Source organism: Bos taurus, chromosome X (assembly GCF_002263795.3).
Source record: "Bos taurus isolate L1 Dominette 01449 registration number 42190680 breed Hereford chromosome X, ARS-UCD2.0, whole genome shotgun sequence".
NCBI lineage: Eukaryota > Metazoa > Chordata > Mammalia > Artiodactyla > Bovidae > Bos > Bos taurus.
In genome coordinates, this window is record NC_037357.1 from 77187179 (window position 1) to 77198884 (window position 11706).

The 11706-nt window shown below is 37.1% G+C and overlaps 1 long non-coding RNA gene across 3 annotated transcripts in view; it reads left to right on the forward strand.

The window, feature by feature from the left end:
- Positions 1-11121, forward strand: part of XIST (X (inactive)-specific transcript) — a 36723-nt gene extending 25602 nt beyond the window's left edge. For all 3 annotated transcript variants that reach the window (XR_001495596.2, XR_001495595.2, XR_001495594.3), the window contains exons 5-6: positions 2726-2856; positions 3901-11121. This is a non-coding gene — a long non-coding RNA (X (inactive)-specific transcript). The remainder of the gene's footprint in view (positions 1-2725; positions 2857-3900) is intronic.
- The last annotated feature ends 585 nt before the right edge of the window (positions 11122-11706 follow it).

Below are 11706 nucleotides of genomic sequence, written 5' to 3' on the forward strand. Positions count from 1 at the left end.
CTGGACCCTCTGATTCCTAAAGTCTCCCTTGAGGCCTTATTGGAGAATTTTGCCAATCATTTACATACTTCAAGATGCCTTGGGAAAGCTGTGGGACAAAACAAAAAACAAGCTGTTTGAGAAGATAAAATAGAGATTTATCTTTTTATGCTCTGCCTGCTAATTGACAGAAGCTTCACAACTATGAATGGGAGGCACAAAGTTGTCTATCATCAGACTGCATCTAAAGAACTAGCACACTGTGTACTTTAGGTCAGTGATGAGAGAGGATGATTAGGGGGATACAGGTTGAGAGGTAGAGGTAACTGTTCAGTGCAGAAAGTCCTGATTGTATAGGCTTTGTAAAGATTACTATCCAATTAAAGGAATAAGGCTGTGATGGATGATGTTTCCAGTGCCTCACCAAGTGTTATTCAGTTCACTTCAGTCGCTCAGTCATGTCTGACTCTTTGCGACCCCATAAACTGCAGCACGCCAGGCCTCCCTGTCCATCACCAACTCCCAGAGTTTACCGAAACTCATGTCCATTGAGTCGGTGATGCCATTTAAGCATATCATCCTCTGTCATCCCCTTCTCCTCCTGCCTTCAATCTTTCCCAACATCAGGGTCTTTTCAAATGAGTCAGCTCTTTGCATCAGGTGGCCTAAGTATTGGAGTTTCAGCTTCAACATCAGTCTTTCCAATGAACACCCAGGACTGATTTCCTTTAGGATGGACTGGTTGGATCTCCTTGCAGTCCAAGGGACTCTCAAGAGTCTTATCCAACACCACAGTTCAAAAGGATCAATTCTTTGGTGCTCAGCTTTCTCTGTAGTCTAACTCTCACATCCATACCTGACTACTGGAAAAACCATAGCCTTGACTAGAGGCACCTTTATTGACAAAGTAATGTCTCTACTTTTTAATATGCTGTCTAAGTAGGAAATATAACTTTCCTTCCAAGGAGTAAGTGTCTTTTAACTTCATGGCTGCAGTCACCAGCTGCAGTGATTTTGGAGCCCAGAAAAATAAAGTCAGCCACTGTTTCCATTGTTTCCCCATCTATCTGCCATGAAGTGATGGAACCATGATCTTAGTTTTCTGAATGTTGAGCTTTAAGCCAACTTTTTCACTCTCCTCTTTCACTTTCATCAAGAGGCTCTTTAGTTCTTCTTCACTTTCTGCCATAAGGGTGGTGAGCATCTGCATATCTGAGGTTATTGATATTTCTCCTGGCAATCTTGATTCCAACTTGTGCTTCATCTAACCCAGTGTCTCTCTGCATATAAGTTAAATAAACAGGGTGACAATATACAGCCTTGACGTACTCCTTTTCCTATTTGGAACCAGTCTGCTGTTTCATGTCCAGTTCTAGCTGTTGCTTCCTGACCTGCATACAGGTTTCTTAAGAGGCAGATCAGGTGGTCTGGTATTCCCATCTCTTTCAGAATTTTCCACAGTTTATTGTGATCCACACAGTCGAAGGCTTTGGCATAGTCAATAAAACAGAAATAGATGTTTTTCTGGAACTCTCTTGCTTTTTCGATGATCCAGCGGATGTTGGCAATTTGATCTCTGGTTCCTCTGCCTTTTCTAAAACCAGCTTGAACATCTGGAAGTTCACAGTTCACATATTGCCGAAGCCTGGCTTGGAGAATTTTGAGCATTACTTTACTAGCGTGTGAGATGAGTGCAATTGTGCGGTAGTTTGAGTATTCTTTGGCATTGCCTTTCTTTGGGCTTGGAATGAAAACTGACCTTTTCCAGTCCTGTGGCCACTGCTGAGTTTTCCAAATTTGCTGGCATATTGAGTGCAGCACTTCAGCAGCATCATCTTTTAGGATTTGAAATAGCTCAGCTGGAATTCCATCACCTCCACTAGCTTCGTTTGTAGTGATACTTCCTAAGGCCCACTTGACTTCACATTCCAGGATGTCTGGCTCTAGGTGAGTGATCACACTATCATGATTATCTGGGTCATGAAGCTCTTTTTTGTACAGTTCTTCTGTGTATTCTTGCCACCTCTTCTCAATATCTTCTGCTTCTGTTAGCTCCATACCATTTCTGTCCTTTGTTGAGCCCATCTTTGCATGAAATGTTCCCTTGGTATCTCTAATTTTCTTGAAGAGATCTCTAGTCTTTCCTATTCTATTGCTTTCCTCTATTTCTTTGCATTGATTGCTGAGGAAGGCTTTCTTATCTCTCCTTGCTATTCTTTGGAACTCTGCATTCGAATGGGTATATCTTTCCTTTTCTCCTTTGCTTTTCACTTTGCTTTTTTTCACAGCTATTTGTAAGGCCTCCTCAGCCATTTTGCTTTTTTGCATTTCTTTTTCTTGGGGATGGTCTTGATCCCTGTCTCCTGTACAGTGTCATGAATCTCCATCCATAGTTCATCAGGCACTCTTTCTATCAGAACTAGTCCCTTAAATCTATTTCTAACTTCCACTGTATAATCATAAGGGATTTGATTTAGGTCATACCTGAATGGTCTAGTGGTTTTCCCCAAGTATTATTAGGCAAGACATTTTCCTGTTTATGCCATAGTTTCCTATTCTGTTGAATGAGGCAGTTATATTAGTTTTATCTCTAAGGACCTAAAAGTGTCAACTTTATACTTTTCTAAGTTCTGTAGAGACAGTTTCTATAGCTCATTAATTTGGGTCTTCCCATAACTCTAGCACAGTACTCAGTTAATACTTCTTCATGGCATTTACATGGTTTCTTTCTTGTTTTCTTTTGTAGCTCCTGGTTGTTCCCTTCATATTTGCCAAATCATTATCTTTCCCTGAAGTAGTGCAAAGAGCAAGAAATGTGAACACACCAAGGAAGATCAACATGCCTGCAATGCTAGCATTTTAGAATAGCAGAATGAAGTAAGTTGTTGTTGGTGTAATCCTATGAGCATTAGTTTAGAGCTAATGTCTGTTTGATGGAGGTTTGTGTGGGATGATGTATAGTGATCCACGGTGGAAGAGGTGCTGAATGTGAGATGGGAGGATGATCAGTAACCTATATTAACAGTTGGTTTCACTAAAGCAACTCAAAAGATAATATAGTCTGTGTACCAGTTGTGTCATAGGGTAATTTAGTTTCACCTTGTCTGTTTATCTTTTCTACATAGATCATTTGCCACACTTAGAGGCCTAAACACATAGAAACTTAAGCCAAAAACGTTTTTGTTTTTTGCTGAAAGGCTGGCCTCTCACTCTTGTGAGCGAATCTGCAGTTCGGATATAATATTAAAGAAAACCTAGTCCCTGAAGCAGCCATTATAATCATCAAAAGTATGATGATTTTATAAAGGAATGGGGAAAAGTGAAGATATAAAATGAGAGAACTAACTAGGCGCTCTCTAAAGGCCCTTTACTATGTATAATGTTCACTTATGTGTGGCAACTTATTTGGCTCTCCGGGAACTCTTGGGAAAGTTGTAGCAGAATGTTGAGGCACATGAGATAATATGAGATAGGAGGTGAGATGAGATGTGAGATTAATGTAAACTGCCACTCATCACGTGAACAACCTTTTGGCAATTTAGAGTCTGATTAGACTTGTCTATTTGTGAAGCTAAAATGAAATCATGTATGTAAAGTGCTTAGTACACTGCCTAGTACATGATAGGTAAAAGGTAACCTAAGAAGTTTCATAAGTTCAACTGACACAATACAAGTGACCACTGATACCATCTAGTAGCACAGAGTTGGTGTGGTTTGATTCTATGTAAAAAATTCCCAAAGTAAAAGTTTGTAAGTAGAAGAGTATCTGTGTTGGTGGTAATTGTTGTTATTATAATTATTATTGTTAGTAGTAATATAAATAATATTGACACTAATAACAGATTATTGCAATTATTAATGCACTTTTTTGTTTTCTTCTCTTTGTGATGCTTCTTGTGCCTGTCATGCTCATCACTGTAGTTTGTCTCTTCTGTTTCTTACCCTCTTCCATGTCTGCCTTTGCTTATCTTTTAAACTCATAAGTGTGTATTTGTTTGTTTGTCTGTTTCTTCTTTGAATGTCTTTGGTCTTTCTTGTCTAAAGTATGTCTTACCCATTTCCATGATTCTCTTGCTAGTTTCTTCTCTGTATATCTTTGTCTCATTTACTTTTTTGTACCCAGGAGTGGTTTGTGTCTTGTCTTAAATGTCTCTCTCTAGTTTTCTTCATTTTGTTACTGATTCTCCTTGCTCTGCTAGATCTAGCTCTTCTTTCACCGTTCTCTGTGAGCCTCTTGAGTTATGTGTGCCTTTTGCTCATTTCTTGCTATGCCTGCCTCTCTTCTTTTTCTCTTTGTGAACTCTGTCACCCGTTCCCCTTGTTGGCTTGACATTTCACCTTTTCTGATACTGGCTACCCTTCTGCTGTTTCTACTCTTTATCTTGCATATTTCTCTTTTCTACATATTCTTTGTGCCTTTCTTGGGCTATTTTCTCTTTTTTTCCTCATGCTTTGTGTGCCCCAGTGTCTCTTTGTTCTTTGTGATTTTCAATTTCAGCATTCATCTCTGTTCTCTTGGTTCTTCTCTCCTTTTGCCTTTCTATTCACTTTTGAGTATTTCTTGAGTCTATGTCTCCCCCTCTTTGATTTCATGCAATTCTCTCTCCTGGCATATTTTTTCATGCGTGTTTGTGTGTGTGCTCTTTTGTGTGTTTGTAAAGGCGCCTCCTAACCCCTTCCAGTAGGTGCAGAGTGTCAGCTATCAAAATAAGCATTGCAGAGCTGTTCGTTATGCCAGGCCGCCCTGTGAGATGATCAAAACCAACAGAAGGTCCAAGGGTCTAGACTGGAGTTGGATAGAAGACTCAAGTCTCCGTGAGACAGAAGGCCAAAGACCTAGGATGGGATTAAAAAACCTTGTCTTGAAGACCTGTGACCCAAAAGATGGAAGTGCCCTAGCACACACAAAGACCCAGGACTCAAACCTATCTATATAAGACAGAAGGCCCAAGAGAGACAGATATTTCAAGACTAAATTAGATGGGAAACTGGAGGTTCGTGACAGAGATACCAGGAAAGAAAGAAGCCCCAGGACCAAAGGAAATTCCAAGATGAGACTCTTAAACCCCAGCTGTTTCTATTGCTCTTTTCCCTACTCTTGGACATTTTCAGTTCTCCCTTCCTTCTCATGTCTCCATTTATATCTACTTCTTTTGAGATGTCCTTTTTGATGTTACCTTAAAAAAAAAAAAAAACGTATCTTTAGATCAGTAATATTATGCTTTGGCCTGTTTTTATTACAGTTTTGAACCATTTATTAAGTTTTTGAAGTTTTAAACTTCCATTTCTCTTCACCTCCTCTCCACTTGAGAGGGACACATAGCTGACATTATATTTCAGTCCCCTCTTTCCTCAGAAGCTCTAGGCTGATGAGAGAAGGAAAGTATCAGGTTCAGTTATTGAGGGGAAAGAAAGTGCCAAGCTATCTAGAGAAAATGTGAAGAGATGCTCCACAGGCCAATGAGAAGAATTAGACAAGAAATACACAGATGTGCCAGTTTGCTGAGAAGTGCCAGCCAGCAACATCTTACTTATTTGAGCTTGGGTGAGCAGGATACCTGAGGTTTGGGATTCTTACTGTTGGTTATGAAGGAGGATTGGGCCTAACACATAGTGAGGCCCCAAGGAAGGAGCATGAACTCCCTGCTCATAGTAGTGGCCTAATAATGTGGTAAGCTGCATAAATTTTATCCCTCGGTTTAATACCTAGGCTTAAAGGTGAGAAAATCTGGGAATATTTAGCAGGTTTAATCCTTTCATTAATTTTTTTCCTCTTACCATAAGGAAAGATAATTTTAGTGATAATATATATGAAAGCACTGTAAAACACAGAAAAAAAAGCAAGACTTTCTCATTAATAATGTATTGGCACTCATGCACAGCTAACATTTGAAAATGCGTTGTCAGTTGTGAAGCATTATGTAAATCAAGGGTTATCACACCCTTTTTGTAAAGGATCAGATGGCAATTATTTTATACTTTGCAAGCCATATGGTCTCTCTCTGCTTTTTTTTATTTTTAAAGTGAATATGGTCTGTGGGCCACAGTTTATCACCCCTGGTGTAATTGCCAGGGACTGTGTGCTGAATAATATTAATTTCTTTCTTTGTGCCTGTCCCTGTATGCATTAAGGATGCAATGATTACTTATGGTCATATCCAGGTGATATGAAGAAAAATATATGAATGTGACTTATAAACTATTATGCACTTTAAAAGCTTGTCACAATTTTCAGAGTTGATGAATGAACATTGATTACATGGTATATACATTTCTAGGCACTGTATATACAAAGAACAAAAGCGTGAATAAAGGGCTTTCTCAAAAGTATGTAATACTGTACAGATATTAGGAATTAAGTCTATGATAAATGAGTAATTCATGTATTTGTGGCCATTGTGTTTCTGTGGCTCTGGTGATTCTGAGTACAGATGTAGTATTCCAAGTCACAGAAAAGAAAACATTGTTCAGTCGCTAAGTCGTGTCTGACGCTTTGTGACCCCATGAACTGCAGCATGCCAGGCTTCCAAACCCTTAAACTATAAAGCATACTGCAAACACAAGGGATTTAAGCTATTGTGATTACTTATAATGTGCCAGATAACATCCTGGGCACTACAGATGTCAAAGGAAAAGAATATTCTTATTATAGAATAATTAAAAATTTTAGATAGGCCGTACATTTTAAAGTGCTTTGTACTAAAGCACTGTATAAATACCAATGGGCTATATGTTTATGAATGAATGAATAAGTATTAATTTCCTTATATATGCCAGCTATTGTTTCAGGTACTGTGAAATCTAAGACAATGCTCCCAAGTGATAAGAGGGATGTTTATGTCCTATACTACTTATATATAAAGAATTAGATATTATTTATTTTAATCAATAAAGACTTTACTGGTGATGTTGAACTAAATTATTACCAGTATATTTCCCAAGGTAATAGGAAAATGTAATGAATGAAATTGAGCTTTCTAACTATAAAATGCTACATAAATATAAAACATTAGGTGTTTTCTCTGTGAACAAAACTTAGGTTGAGACAGACATTTGTTTGTGTGTGTTAGTCGTTCAATCATGTCTGACTCTTGCGACCCCATGGACTGTAACCCACCAGACTCCTCTCTCTGTGGATTTCTCCACACAAGAAAACTGAAGTGGGTTGTCATTCCCTTCTCCAGGGGATATTCTTGACCCAGAAACTGAACTCAGGTCTCCTGCACTGCAGGCAGATTCTTTACCATCTGAGCCACAGGTTCTCATTGTGTGTTTGACCCACTATGAGAAAGGCAGTATAAAATTCTCAGTATACAAACTGAGAGTTTAAATACTTGGTAAATGAATGGGTCATTAATATTAGTTGCCTACTATGTGAACTCACTGTTATAGGCACTAAAGAGACACACAAATTTATCATTTTATTGTGCCTACAGTTGAGAATAGGCAATAACATACGTTAGTATTTTGTGAACTCTAAGAGTACCATATAAGTGTAACTATTGATTTCCTCAGTTGGTATGCCTAATACTAGGCTTGCAAAATTGTATCATAGCTATTATACCATGAAAAAAGTCAGAAAAAATTTGAGCAAGGATTGTTAATTACTGAACACTTCAAATATGATACATAAAGGACTAAATGTCTGATGAATGCAAGCCTGGATGATAATTATGTGCCAGTCTCCTTGATAAGCATAAGAGATAAGAAGATAATCCATCTTTACTGTGTTCTGGGCAGCAGAAGGTAATATATAAAATCAATTTGTAGGTCTTAAACTGGCATACATATATAAGCCATATCTGCTGAATGAACATTGATTACTTACTCTCTCTTATTCCAAGAGATAGCAACTAGGGATGCAAAAATTCATTGCCATTATTGTTGAACCTGTAACAGAGATCTGTATAAATTTTACAAAGCTTACTGTTCTATACAGATCTAAAGAATTAACTGTTGGCTTAATGAATGGTTACTGATTACTTTCTATCTATAAAGCTCAAAACTGTGTATGCTCTAGGATATAAAAATGACTCTCCTTATCAGATGCTGTAAATAACATGAGTGGGAATCCAGAATAAAAATTACTTAACCATTGCTCAGCTTATTTGATGATAAAAACATGGGCAGAATGGAATTGTGCAAGGCAGTATGCTGAATGCTGAGCTAGGTGGAAAGATAAAATCCAGACCAGAAGGCCACTTGCTCCCTGGCTTGACTAAAGGAATGGAATTTTTTTGTTTCTTTGTTTAAAGAGCAAGATGTTGTCATTCTCCATTGGTCTTTTAAATGCTGAATGCTGAAGATGGAGGTGAATTCAATCCACTCTGGCCTGGCATAGAGAAATTGAAAGAGTAAAAAATGGTTCAAGTTGGCTTTTAGATTAATTTGATGAACAGCATCTTTTATGTAAAATATATCATTCTAGGTCCTGAGCATAAGAGATATGAAATGGGCCTAGTCTAAAGGGCTTTAGATAGATCAAAGATTATAACTGAAGATCCAAAAACATCTTTGAGTTTTAAGTAAATATTTGAGTTCCCGTTCCCTAGATCCTATTCCTGTTCCTTGAATTCTTGTTCCTATTTTCTTGGTGAAGTCTGGTCCAGAAAACCTATTGACTTGCCTTGGAAATTTAAAAAATAGAAAAACAATATGGTTCTTTCAATGTAAAGTGAAGATATATTTCTTGGCTCTAGAAAGTATCAATGTCATGTGCTCATTGACCTAGATTGAAGCCAGAAGATTAATAAAAGGCCTCAGAGTTTGTCCTTTAATTCATTAATATTCTGTTTTTATTATAGTTAAATGGGTAAGATGACAATCAAGATTATTATGGCATGGAATCAGGAAGACAACAAAAAAGATTCTTCCTAGATTTTCCATATTTTGTAAATTATTCACTTGAATGAAGTACTGTTCTTAAGTGCTGAGGAGAATGAAGAGATTTACAAGACCTAGACCAAAATATACTTTAATTTCACTAGTACATGGAGGACACACAAGAACAAATTTAATAGGAGATTGCAATTCTTTCATTAGTTGGAAAAACTAAAGTAGCTGTGATATTAAGATACTGAGATGGAATGATTAAACAGATCACTTTCTCTTTGGCATGTTTTGTAGAGAAGGAATAAAAAAGCTTTTCAGTTATTCATACAAGCATTGAAGAAGGTGATGCTAAATGAAATAGATCTGGTAAAAAAGAAATTGTCTTGGAGATGCAGTTAAAAAAAAAAAAAAAACAAGAAATGGAGTGAAACTTCATTGAATGAGTGTCTATTTCAAGGCATTGTGCTAATTCCTAGACAGAAAACAAAAAAGATCTTGACTGAAAGACACTTACTTGACTTGGAAACTGGTATATAAGAGAAGAGGTTATTGTTAATTTTTTAAATTTATTCATTCATTCTACAAGTATGTTTGAGTGCCTATTGTATATAAGCTCCTTAGCTGGGTTCTAGCTAGGTTCTCTAGCTAACCCCCAGAAAGAGACATGAGAAAATGAATGCCTTCCCAGAGAACTTAAAATTTGCCTTTTGGCCTATTTTCTGATCAGGGCTAAACGGCTTACTTCCTCAATAATATTGTGTGGTTTAATTCCTACTCCATCTTAAACCACTCTGGCCACTACAATAAGCAGGGGTTTTTACTGAACTGCTCCTTAAATTGCAGGATCCTTCCTTATAATAAAACACTTCAGTTTTCCTAACCCATCCCTCATGAAAAATGGTTGTGATCATAGTGAGCCGAAAGAGGGATGAGAAGCAACTGATTCCCAAACTTCAGTCTCATTGGTACCAACCTTGAAGAACCACTCATACTCAAATCACAATTGGTTTTGAAACACACTTACAGTTTTGTCTATGACAAATATACACTGCCTAAGTCTTTTTTAAAAACAATCCTCTGATATTACTTAGCAAGTTTGGAGATGGAGACATGATTTGTGTTTTGCAACAACAGCTTCTCAACTTACAATTTAGAAATCTTTTCCTTTTCACCATCAAAACCTGCTTAAGATAAGACTTGAAAATAGCCTAACAATTTTACTATGCTTAAGCCTTAAGAATAATAGAACTTGAAAGTATTTGGCAAATGTTGGAGGGAAAAAAAATCTACATATAGGCCCAAATGGGCTTTGGCCTTTTCTCTTTTTAAATCACTCACAGAGGGTGGGATAGGAGGAAGAGTGAAAGAAAAGGTCAAGCCTGATTCTAAAAAGAGTTGGTCTTAAAAGTATTGCTACCTCCAGATCTAACTTGGGGATTGCTGTTCTTAGTGTAATTCAATTTTAAAAACTGGTCACTGTTAAGATGAGGACAAAGTCCTTTGTCCATCAGTTAAGCCTGGGGTTATATAATTATGGAATTTATTAAATCTATGTGACCTCTCCATCATAAGGTAGTCTTAAAGCTAAAGTCGGTCCACTACGTAGAAAGAGGACTTTATCGTTCACTATAATTCATACACACTTTCAAAGCATCTACACCTTAAAGTTTACATGGCAAGACAACAATACCATCTGTAAAAATAGAAGGAAATAGAAGAATGGCAGGAGATAGTTGCTGGAGGGAGCGAATTTGAATGGGATTTGGGGTAATGTTTGTAGTTTTTGCTTTGTATATTTTTATTTAAGTGTAAGGTGTATCTGATATTAATAATGTTTGGTGTTTAATATGTACTATTAGCTGGACTCAGTAACTCCCCTTTCTCCAGGTAGGGATGAGAGATGCATTATTGGAAAGGAGAAAGTAACAGTCTTCATTTCACAGTTTCTGGCATCCCAAGGCCACACTACTGATAAACAAGAATAATAGAACATTCTGTCATCTGATTTTTGTGGCATAAATGAAGTTGTGAACAATTTTTTTTTTCTTAAGAAAAAGAAACAGCTTTACATCTACCCTTTTACCTTAAAAGGATCTATGCCAAAATGCTCTGATGAATGGAAGACACACATGGACTTGTGAACTGATGTGAAACACATAATATCTGAGCCTTGGTTGTTGTGAAGACTGAAAAGTCTTGTTCAGTTCGGATAACCACCAAAAAAGCAACCTAAAGCTGTCTATATGTCACAACTGAGACAAATTGGGGAGTTTGTTGTTTAATGTCAAATAAAAATGTACTGTTTTTAAAGCTTTGTTTTTGATGCTAAAACAAGTTCTACCTCACTGTCCTTTCCTAACCACACTAGTTACCTCAGTTTTTAAAAAAGGTTATCTTAACCACCCAGCTTGGGTAAGTGATTTGAGGTCTCATTTTTCCCCCCTAGCTTCAGTTGCTTTGGTTAGAAATGCTGAGCAGCACATACCCAATTTTAAAGAAGTGTGAAGCAAAAAAATTATTGAAGAACAAAGGTGGGATAGGAATAGGGCATAGAAAATTTAAGGCTGTGGAAAGTAGGATATATCCAGGAAGGTAATCACTGTAATGAAAGTAACAGGTCCAATCTTTGAGTAGCTGAAGGGATCTTTGATGTTCTTAAAATTAAATACCCAAATGTTAGATTGGTGACTTCATAAGCACATGACCCCATGCAGTGTTTATAGGCAAGAGTTTCTACTTCTTTGTTGGCATCTTATGCCATTCTTAATTTGGCTAGAGACAGTGCTCAGCTCCCTCTTACAAATGTCAATTACCACAATTTTTCCCCCATCAAAGGTTTTTTTTTTTTTTTTCCCAGTTTTTTTTTTTTTTAAACATGTCCATCTTTGGAATATG